This window comes from Chrysochloris asiatica, unplaced genomic scaffold (assembly GCF_000296735.1).
Source record: "Chrysochloris asiatica unplaced genomic scaffold, ChrAsi1.0 scaffold00163, whole genome shotgun sequence".
NCBI classification, from domain to species: domain Eukaryota; kingdom Metazoa; phylum Chordata; class Mammalia; order Afrosoricida; family Chrysochloridae; genus Chrysochloris; species Chrysochloris asiatica.
This window is the reverse complement of record NW_006408681.1, coordinates 3,775,126-3,787,293: the sequence shown is the minus strand read 5'-3', so window position 1 is coordinate 3,787,293 and position 12,168 is coordinate 3,775,126.

The following is a 12,168-nucleotide window of genomic DNA, read 5'->3' as shown; positions in this document are numbered from 1 at the left end:
CGCACCGCCTGGCCGCCCTGGCAAACCGGAGTCAATCTCTCTTAAAATATATAAGAGAATAAACAAGTGTTCAGAGATGAAGTGACATCAGTACCATCTAGAAAATATAACCAGTAATGGAGTATGTCTTTTTATCCCTACACTGAGAATCTCCTAGAATCAGGGGGAAGATTAATGCCAAGGCACATGGAGATCTCCAAGGAATGCTGGACCCATTGTTGTTGAAAGGACTAAATGACCTTCCTCCATAGAGAGAGAAAGTCTTCCTCAGACTGTTGAAGAATTGGTGCACTTGAGTTATGGTGTTGACGGAGAATATTAAAAGCACCTTGGACTGCCAAAAGAGCAAACAAATCTGTGTTGGAAGAAGCATAGCCAGAGAACTCCTTGGAAGCAAAGATGGCCAAACTCTGTCTCACATACTTTGGACATATTTTCAAGAGGGACCAGCCACTAGAGAAGGAAATCATGTTTGGTAAAGTGGAGGGTCAGAGAAAAAGACTTAGACCCCCAGCGAGATGGATTGACACAATGGCAGCAGCAATGGGCTGAGGTGGAGCAATGATTGTGAGGTTGGCCCAGAATAGGGCAGTTTTTCAATCTGTTGTGCTTAGGATATCTGTGAGTTGTTACCAACTTGATGGCAATTAACAATAACAACAACAACAAGAAGAAGCCTTCTAAATTGTGAAAGAATAAATTTCTGTTAAAACCATCCACCTATGGTATTTTCCCCAGTGTGAATATTTAACATTTCATTATTCAGAATCTACATAGAAAGTTTTAATATATACATGAAAATACCACTGTTTTTGTAAAAAAGAACATTATCTGGTAAAGAAATATCGTTAATGAATTCTTTAATACAGAGTTTCAAAAATGAGTTGGAAAGAAAGATTTGGATAGACTGAGTTTTCCTAATGCTGTTTTAATAGCTGTGTTTACAACCATATTTCACCACGCAATGTCTAACTCTAAATGCAACATGTAATTAATTTCATGAAAAGCATGTTTATTTTTAATTGAAATAATTTGTACGCTCTGTAATTTTGCCCGGGAACTCAACATGCATATACTTAAACATGTCAGAGGTGAATAGCTACATATTATATGTTCATGAATATTGAATTCTTGTATAGACAACAGCAGTATTGTACATAATACCCAAAGTGGCTCAGAAAAACATTTACACTGTTTTTAAAACTTAATCACTTAATGTACAGGTTATCAAGAAATTAATATCATAATTTCATGTTGATCAGTGTGAGGAAGTGTTGGGATAAAACAACTTTTTTTTATAGATTATTTATTATGCATATAAAATCTTCCTTTCATCAGTTTTAAAAATGAAAATGGAGTCACAATATTTGAATTGAAGGAGAAACTCATAATGTGAATATGAATAATAAATGCTTAGATAGTCATTGTTGGAGTCCTGGTGTGGTGCTGTGGGATTATGCTTGTTACTACAATGTCAGTTTGAAATGCAAGAACGGTGGTTCAAGCTCACCAGCCACTACTTATATAGTATCCTAGTAGATATTCACAAGAACTCTTTGAGGCCAGATGGCCAAGTGTTATAATACCCATTTTAGAGATTTAAAAAAACAACAACTATTGTTTACAAAGTTCTACTTTTCTCAAGGTCACACTACTAGCCATGAACAAAGTCAGGACATAAATTCAGGTTTTCTGCACTGTCTGGCAATGGTAAGTACTTTCTGAATGTGTGTTAAACACAGGAATGATTTAACATTTGACCTTCTATCAGTGTACTCTGTCCTTTGAAATCACCCCCATGCTAAAATCGCTTTCTACATGAAAGCCTTTCATTTGCATTCTCTGGAAGATTGTTTTTGTTTTGTTTTGTTTCTTTTCAGAAGCGTTAACAGCATCTTCAGATTTGGCTAATCAGATACTAAAGTATCTGTCTATTAATTCAAACAAATGTTGGTTGTTTCTTAAACTAGTGGTCATCTCTCCTAAATGAGGTTAAGTGACAAAGCTTGTTTAGCAATGAAGAAACATGTGGCACCAATAATCATATTTTACTGAATTGTATCACTCTGCCTTCTGTCAATTACATACACATTATGAGAAAGTCAGAACAAGGTCAACAGATGTCACTGTGGAAAAGCCAGGGAAAAAATGATTACCAAGTCTCAATGCTTGTTAATGTAAAACCACAATGACTCACTTTCATGTTTTGGAAAAGGGCCATTTGGGTCACCTATGTACTGGCATGTTAACCTTATTTCTGCCCAAAGAGAGAGTCCACACAGAAGTTGTGGCTTATTTTGAGTCAATATTAATAAAAATTTCTCTGATAAACATATGCTGGTGTGCATGCCTGCCATGAGCGACATGATGAAGAATGGATGAAATCAACTGACCTGAATTCTGGTCATTCAAGCCCTGGTTCTTAAACAGAACCAAGCCCTGGTTCTTAGAAAGGTCTGTTGAAGTATTCAGTGACACTGAAAATTTGAGCCTGACCTAATCCCTACCCTGCATTATTCTGTTTTTCATTTTTCCTGACCTGAATCTTGTCATCTTGTCAGCCTAGAGCTGGAATGACAGAACTTAAGTTACTATATATGGGACTTGGATGCCAGGTTGGGTGAAGATGACAGGAGACTGTTACATCATCTGGTTTTCAAGAGACACAAATCAGCAGACAATGAGCGATTGTAGCCCCAATGACTTGCAAATTTGCAACTGAGGACCAGTCCCTGTCAGACCTTGCATCCAAGAACTATATGAAGTTATTCCTACATTTCTATTTCAGTCTCAAGGTTCCTTTCCTATATTCCAATAGAAATGTTGTGTTGATTCTATGCTGTGAATGTCATGTGCTGATAAAGAGGGGCAGGTTCTAGTGTCAGGGGTGGTGGTTATGGTGGTTATGTACTGTGGAGTCGGTTCCGACTCATAGAGACCCTGTACAGGGTTTCCGAGGCTGTAAATCTTTACGGGAGCGGAAAGCCTTATCTTTCTCCCGCAGAACAGCTGGTAGTTTCGAACTGCTGACCTTGAGGTTCGCAGCCCGATTCGTAACCACTACGCTACCAGAGCTCCTTAAGTGTCAGGCGTACCTGTGTTTAAATCCAACTCTGCCGCTTCCTTAGTAAATTAGAAATAACGATAGTACTTTGCTCAAAGTTATTGAATGAATGAACTATTAAAATGTTTATCTCACAAATATTCAGAGATAATATTTGTGATATGTCATATATAACATGCATCATAAACTGTAAATACACTATATTGCTTTTGTTGTTGTCAGTAAGTGCCATTTTGACTCGTAGTGACCCTGTATAGAGTTTCTGAGGCTGTAAATAATTACAGGAGCAAAAGCCTCATCTTTCTTCTGTAGAACCACTGGTAGTTTCAAACTGTTGCTGACCATGAGATTGGCAGCCCAACTCATAACCACTACTACCAGAGCCCCAATAGAGGGAGGTTGTTGTTGTTGCTGTTAAATACCATCAAGTCAGTTGCAACCCATAGTGACCCTGTATAGGGTTTCTGAGGAGCAGCTGATGAGCTTGAACCACCGACCTTGCAGTTCAAACAATTTTGCAGTCTGGTGCATTAACCCATAGTGCCACACCAGGACTCCAGTAGGGGTGTATGAGAATTAAAACTAGCAGTAGGGGTTATGACCTTGACAGCAAAAGATTAGCATGAAGTGAGGAAGGGATCACTAGATTAGTAATTCAGGTCATCTTTGTTGTTGTTGTTGTTACGTGCCGTCGAGTCGGTTCCGACCCATAGCGACCCTGTACAGGGTTTCCGAGGTCATCTTTAGAAGCTGAAAATGGCAAAGAAACATATTCTCCCTTAGGAATGTTTTAACTCAGTGAAATGGATTTCAGAACTCTGAGCTCCAGAACTGTAACGTAATACATTTGTCACATTATGGGAATCCTGGCATGGCATTGTAGGATAAGCACTGGACTGACCACAAAGTGAGTTTGAACCACAAGTTGGGCAGTTTAAACTCACCAGCCACTCCTTGGAAGTCCTATACAGGGTCACTATGAGTAGGATATGATTCAACTGCACTTACCAACATAGCATCGTTGTAAGTCATTTGACTTGGTAAAACTTTAGAAGAACAGAGAGCTTCATCATTTCTCCCCTTTGAACAGCTGGTGGGTTTCAACCACTGACCTTGTGGTTAGCAGCCCAACACTTAACACACAGTACCACCAGGGATCCTCACTATGGTCCATGCTATTGTTTTTAAATGCTGTCAAGTTGGGTCCAACTCATAGTTACACTCTATAGGGCTTCTGAGGAACAGCGGGTGAGTTTGAACTGCAGACCTTGTGGTTAGCAGCTCAGTGGTTTTGCTACAATGCCACACCAAGATTTCATAGAACTATTTAAATGTATAGATCTAGATCAGTCAGCTTCTACACAGTGGGTGACCACACTAAAATAGAAATGGAAGAGAGGTTTCTATTCAAAGTTAGCCAATGGACTATCTAGTTTAGTTGTTATTCTTATAGTTAAATGATATCTAGGAGTCCTGGTGTGGTGCTGTGGGTTAATGTGCCAGACTGCAAAGTCATTTGAACTGCAAGGTCGGCAGTTTAAGCTCACCATCTGCTCCTAGGAAACCCTATACAGGGTCACAATGGGTCGGAGCTGACTCGACAGCACTTCACAACAACAACAACAGTGGGTTCCTACTTATAATGACTCTGTGAAATTTCCAAACAGCAACTGGTGGGCTTGAACTGCTGACCTTATAGTTCACAGTCCAGTGTGAAGCCTACAGCACCAAACCAGGAGTTCTGGACTCCTGAGCTAGTTTGAATAGATCACCACTATCAAGCTGTTGATCAGAAACCTGGACTGTGAACCACAAGATCGGCAGTTCAAAACCACCACCTGCTCTTCAGAAACCTTTACAGGGTCACTCTGAGTCAGACTGACTAGACGGCACTTAATAATAACAAGTTACTCATTCTTTCCTCACAGCCTATTTCTATAATGTTAGATTAAATAAGTCAATGAAATATTTTTCTGCACTGGTTCACATGGGAAAATAAATATAAAATGTTCACACCAGAATGAAACTGATTTTTTTTTTTTTATTACAATAATCAAATAAAATAAGACAATCATTAGCTCAAATAATTTTGCTACCCCTAGCGGAGTCTGTGATCATAGAGAGCATTTGCTTTATCTATTTTCAATCCACCAAAATTCTACGTTTGTTGAAAAGCAGTCTTTTTTTTTTTTCACCTAGATGCTTCTCTGATCTGGAACAAAGTTTTGCTTTTATCAGACCTTTCTCAAGGCTCATAATAGGCAAGATCATTGTCATTGCAGTTCCAACATATAGTGTCTTTCTCAGGGATGCATAAAAGGATTTTCCTTCCTTCAAATGATAATTAAATTAAAAGCAAACTTGGGAAGAAGGCTTTGAACTGCTCTGGTGAGAAAGGTCACTCATTGATCAGCAATCTGTTAGCACAGCTGTGTCTGGAGAGGTTTTCCAGCCATATCGTCCACAAGTGGGTTCTTCAATATCAAGTGAGAAGGCAACTGGTATTTTTGTTTGTTTCCTTTAAGTAATTTTACTTATGACACTCAACAAAATGCCTGTAATAAATATACAGGTATTTAGAGAGCTTTGTAAAGACTTAGGTGAAGGACAACATTAAATTGTCAAGTAAGTACATAAGAAAAAAATGCCCCCAAATCCATTAGGAAACAAACAAAAAGCCTGTGTAGTAGAGCTGATTTAGGTCTTTTCTTGTATGAGTGTAATGTTCACTTTGCTTGTTTACTTGATCTTTGTACTATTATAGAGAGGGATGTTACATTCAGTGTTTATACCTAATAAGTATACCTTTACACGTTACAGATAGCCAATTCATTTTTACTTAATATTCAGTAAACATGCATCCCAATGGCAAACAAAATCATACATCCATATGCAATGACCAAAAGATTTATTAGTGCTCTAAAAATGTATGTCATGAGCAGCAAGTAATGGTTACATTTCTTCTCACATTCTGCTGGAAGTGGTTGGTTTCAGATAACAGCCTAAGTTTAGCCAGTGACAAAAAGTGTTGCCTAGGTGCTGCTCTTTTGCAGCTGGGATTTGGAAGACAGAGGACCTTGCAATAAAGTTTCTTTATAGAAAAATGTAAACTTACCCCATTCAACAATCTCAGGTTCAAACATGCCTCTAATCACTACCTTGTAATTCCAACTTGAAAAATAATGGATTGAACCTAGCACAGAGATAGAAATCAATTTCTTAAATATTTTCAATTATTTGAACATTATGCTCTTACATGTATTTAAATACAGAATGACTCACTATTTCTACTGTAAAAAATACTAATGAGGATTCAGTTTTTTATAGAGTTCCTTATACATAGCAAAAGTTGGATGGTTAGTGAAAGTATTAGCAGTTGCTAAATGATGTTTATGTGGTAAACACATTTATATTCTTTGAAAAAGAAAAAGGTATTGGGGTATATTGTCTCAAAAATAGAAGACTTCAAGTATTTTTCTAATTATCTAGGTGTGCTATCTCATCTGATCCTTACAAAAATCCTTTGAGTTAATTGTTATATTTACCATCATTTAATATATAAATTTCACAGCTCTTAGTTAATAGCAAAAGGCCTTTTATTAAAGTCCCCTGACACAGTCTCCTAATTTCAATTCTGGATTTGGTAAATCCTAGGCTAGAAGGCATTAAGACAAACCTTCTTAATCAGGTAAGATTTAGATGACTTTTAACTCATATCAGAACAGAGAGAAGATCTGTGCATTGAGGTTGAAATGTATCAAATTGGCCTTAAGTTAACATGGGAAAATCTTAGAAATTTAAACAGGCAACTCCAGTTTATGAGATTTTTATTAGGTTTAGCATCAAAATGCCAGGTAATAATAGTTTCACTTTACATGTGGCTATTTTGGTGTGGTGCTATAGGTTAATGCACTGGAATGCAAGGTTGGATTGAACCACAAGGTCGATGGTTCAAGCTCACTAGCCTCTCCTTGGGAACCCCATGCAGGGTCATTATGAGTCAGAAGTGACTCCATGACACTTAAAACAACCATGTAATAGTTATTAAGGAGTCCTTCTAGCATAGTGGATTACACGCTACACTCCAACTGCAAGGTCAGCAGTTCGAATTTATCAGTCATTTCACAGGAGAAAGATGAAGCTTCCTGTTTCCATAAAGATTTACAAACTCAGAAACCCTATACAGAGTTGCTATGAGTCGGAAGCAACACGTTGACACACAACAACAACCAACACAATGATGTTTATTACACTGTGTTGCTGTAATTGTTGATGGATGTTGTCAAGTTGCTTCCAACTCATAGCAACCCTGTATATGGTTTCCAAGAGTGGCTGGTGGGTTTGAACCGATTTCTTTCATACCTTCTTTTAATTCAATGGTGTTAGACAGGTGTAATGTGAACAGGCACAAAGTTGGGAGGGAAGATTGTAGCTGAGCTTTGTGGCTTCATGAAGGACACTCCTCATTGAGGTCCCTGAGCTATCACTAATGGACTACTTATTACCTCATCTCCTTGGGAGCTCTCCCTGGACAGGAACAAATGGTCCAATCAGAACCCTTGTCTACAAAGGTCAAAGGAAAATGTGCTAGTATGGAAGAGGACAGGTATGAAAAATTTCTTAGTTTTGTTGGTGAAGATTGTCTTCAAACAGAGCCAGTGAGTGTGAACTACCAGAGATCTGAACCAGGAGCTCAGCCAGTGGCATGTGGTCACAGAGAAGGCCTCCAATGGTCGCTGCTGGATGGGACCTCAAAATGACATTGGCTACCATGGCCAAAACTTACATGTGCTACAATTTTGCAATGATATTCCCATTTCCTTTCTCTATCCTATTCCTCTCCCTACCTTTGTTTGTCAGATGAAGAGAACACTTGGCTTGATTAAGTCCCAAAGGTCCAGGGAGATTTGTTGTAGTTGTTAAGTACATTGAGTCTATTCCAAACCATAGCAACCTTGTATAGGGATTTTGAGGAGCTCCTGGTGAGCTTGAACTGCTGACCTTGCAGTTCAAACCAACTTTGCAGTCCAGAGCATTAAGCCACAGCACCACACCAGGCCTCCAAAAGTGCAAGATGAGATAGATGTGAAAGAACAAGGCAAGCCACACAAAGAAGATTCTGAACCCCTGTTAACAAGGATGTATTTTTGCTGTTGTTGTTAGGTGCTATAGAGTCGGTAGTGACTCATAGCGACCCTATGCACAACAGAGCAAAACATTGCCCAGTCCTGGGCCAATTGTTGCCACGCTTGAGCCCATTGATGCTGCAATTTTGCCAATACATCTTGCAGGGGGTCTTCCTCTTTTCTTTTCTGCTCCTGCACCTTACCAAACATGATATCCTTCTCTAGTGACTGGTCCTTCCTGACAATATGTCTGAACTATGAGTAATGAAGTTGGGCCATCCTGGGTTCCAAGGAACACTCTGTCTGCACTTCTTCCAACACAGATTTGTTTGTTCTTTTGGCAGCCCATGTACTTTCAATATTCTCCTCCAACACCATAACTCAAAAGCATAGTTCTTCTACAGTCTTCCTTATTCACTGTCCAGTTTTCACATGCATATGAGGTTATTGAAAATACCATGGTTGGGTCAGACGCAAGTCCTCAAGATGACATCTTTGTTCTGCAACACTTTAATGAGGTCTTGTGCAGTAGATTGGCCTAATGCAATACATCGTTTGATTTCTTGACTGCTGTTTCCATGAGTGTTGATGGTTGATCCAAGAAAATGAAGTCCTTGACAACTTCAATCTTTTCTCCATTGATAAGAATGTTGTTTATTGATCCATTGGTGAGGGTTTTTGTTTTCTTTACATTGAGATGCAATCCATAATGAAAGCTGTGCTCATTGATCTTCATCAGTAAGTATTTTAAGTCCTCTTCACTTTCAGCAAGCAAGGTTGTATCATCTGCATATCACAGGTTTTTGATATTTTCCTTCAATCCTGATGTCACGTTGTTCTTCAGAGAACTCAGCTTCTCAGATTATTTGTTCAACATACCGATTGAATAAGTATGGTGAAAGAATACAAACCTGTTGCACCCCTTCTTAATTTTAAACCATTCAATGTTCCCATGATCAGTTCCAACAAGTACCTCTTGGTCCATGTACAGATTCTTTATGAGCACAATTAAGTGTTCGGGAATGTTTGCAATGTTGTCCATATCTTGTAATGATCCTCATAATCAAAAGCCTTTGCATAGTCAATATAGCACAGGTAAACATCTTTCTGGTATTCTTTGCTTTCAGCCAAGATCCATCAGACATGAGCAATGATATCCCTCGTTCTACGTCCTCTTCTGAATGGATGTGGAATGTGGGCATTTAGATGACTAGAAAATTAACTGGAAAAGTAAAAAAAAAAAACAAAAAAAAAAACTGTGACTGTATTTTTATATGCCACCATTGATAAGAAAGTTGTTTACTGGTCACCACTGGACCAACATAAACACTAGACTGGAAGTTTGGTTTTAATCACATAGTTAGTGGTTTAAACTCACCAGCTGTTCCTCAGAACCCTATATAGCATTGTTATGTTAACTTCAAGGCAAAACAATAGCAACAGTGATAAATGAATGAAGAACAATCAATTTGCACCACCGTTACTTCATAGTAAAGGACTGCTTTACTTCACAGAGTCTGTAATTCTTTATATGGATGGCATCCACATTAGAATTTTAGTTTATTGGTCACCACTGGGCCAATAAACAACATTCTTATCAACAGAGAAAAGATTAAAGTTGTCAAAGACTTCATTTTTCTTGTATCAACCATCAACACTCATGAAAGCAGCAGCCAAGAAATCAAACAACTTATTGCGTTAGGTAAATAAATCTGCTGCACGAGATCTTTTAAAAGTGTTGAAGAGCAAATATGCCAGCTTGAAGACTAAGGTATGCCTGCAACAAGCCATGGTATTTTTAATAGCCTCATATGTATTGAAAAGTTAGATAGTGACTAAGGAAGACCATAGAAGAATTAATGCAATTGGGTCATGGTGTTGGAGGAGAATATTGAAAGTATCATTGGCTGTCAAAAGAACAAATAGATCTGTTTTGTAAGAAGTACAGCCAGAGTGCTCCTTGGAGTCCAGGATGGCCGACTTTATCTCTGATACTTCGGACATATGTCAGGAGGGACCAGTCACTGGAAAGGGATATTATGTTTGATAAGGTGTAGGGTCAGAGAAAAAGAAGAAGACCCCCCTGTGCGGTGGACTGGTAAAGTGGCAGCATCCATGGGTTCTTGCATGGCAACAATTGTGAGGTTAGCCCAGGACCAGGCAGTGTTTCATTCTGTTATGCACAGGGTCACTGTGAGTCAGTACCAACTCGATGGCACCTAACAACAACAACGGTTTGTAAAAGTTTGCCTTGTAAAATGTCTGCATACAAAATAATTATTTTCAATATGGAATCAATGTATAGTAGTAGTTCAGAATGCACTATTAACAATAATATAACTAAAATTTTAATAGTGTGATGGTGTTGGTATCAATGAAAATAATACTGACAATCTCACAAGGAGATAGCTACACAACTAAATCCACACTCCACAGCAATGGCAACCACAGCCACTGTGAATCACAACCTGACTTCAAGGGGGTGATTGTCGCACTTCTTTAGATATCAATAGTAATAAATAATCACAGGTACAAATCATTCTAGGAGTGTGACATTTTAATGTGTCTAAATTTTTAATGTGTATCTAAAATACAATGAAATGCCATACTGTATTATTCTCACATGACATAGTGATGGATATCTGGGTAAGGATGTGAGTTCTTCAACACTCCTCTATCTCCATCCTATTGTCTAAATCCAATCCATTCGATACAATCCCAGAAAGGTACTACTTACCATTGAGATGCATTTTTAATCATTTAACCCACTGAAATTATAAAGGTAATAACAATCATTTATGAGAATCTTATTCTAACATGGTTAGTTCAGTTACATTTAGACTAATTCTGATAACAGTCCTGTAAGGTAAGAATTATCAACCCCATTTAAAGGAAAAAAGTAGTTTCTTATTCTTTTATTCATTAAAAAATATGTAATGCTTGCCAATCATTTATAGACACTTCTCATGTTGCTGGAGATTGATAACTAAACAAAAGAAACTAAATCCCTACTCTTATATAAACAAGAAAACATACAATATAGTTGTTGTTGTTAAGTGCCGTCGAGTTGATTCTGACCCATAGCAACCCTGTACAGGGTTTCCGAGGAGCAACTGGTGAGCTTGAACCACCGACCTTGCAGTTCAAATGGCTTTGCAGTCTGGTGCATTAACCCACAGCGCCACACCAGGACTCCAACATAAACACTAGACTGGAAGTTTGGTTTTAATCACATAGAGGTTTAAACTCACCAGCTGTTCCTCAGAACGCTATACAGCATTCTTATGTTACCTACAAGGCAAAACAATAACAACAGTGATAAATGAATGAAGAACAATCAATTTGCACCACCATTACTTCATAGTAAAGGACTCCTTTACTTCATAGAGTCTGTAATTCTTTATATGGATGGCATCCACATTAGAATTTTAGTTTTGGGTGGTGGTGGTTATGTGCTGACTCATAGTGACCTTGTACAGGGTTTCCGAGGCTGTAAATCTTTACGGGAGCAGAAACTCTCATCTGTCTCCCGTGGAACGGCTGGTAGTTTCAAACTGCAGCCTTGAGGTTATCAGCCCAACTCATAACAACTATGTTACCTTAAATATCCTGATATGAGAGTATATTCTGTGTGTTACAAGAGCATCAAACATCTCAGTTGGCTGGAAAAGAGTGGCTATAACAAAAGGCAGAAAGAAAACCAGACTAGGACAAGACAATGAGGTGTCTTTTAGCTGATGGTAAGGTATATGTTAATATGAGTCACAGGCAGACTTTCAGCAGAGGAATTCTGTGATACAATTTTAATTTTAAGAGGTTCTCTGGCTGTGAATTATAATAGAAATAAATTTTGTGGTGAACAGAATATTTAAATAGTTCAGGAGTGAAATCAGGGAGAGCAGGTAGAAGGTCTGAATGGGAGAAGCTCATGCCTTTAACTAGAGTTTTAGCTATAAGGTTGATGAGAAAAAATGAAGT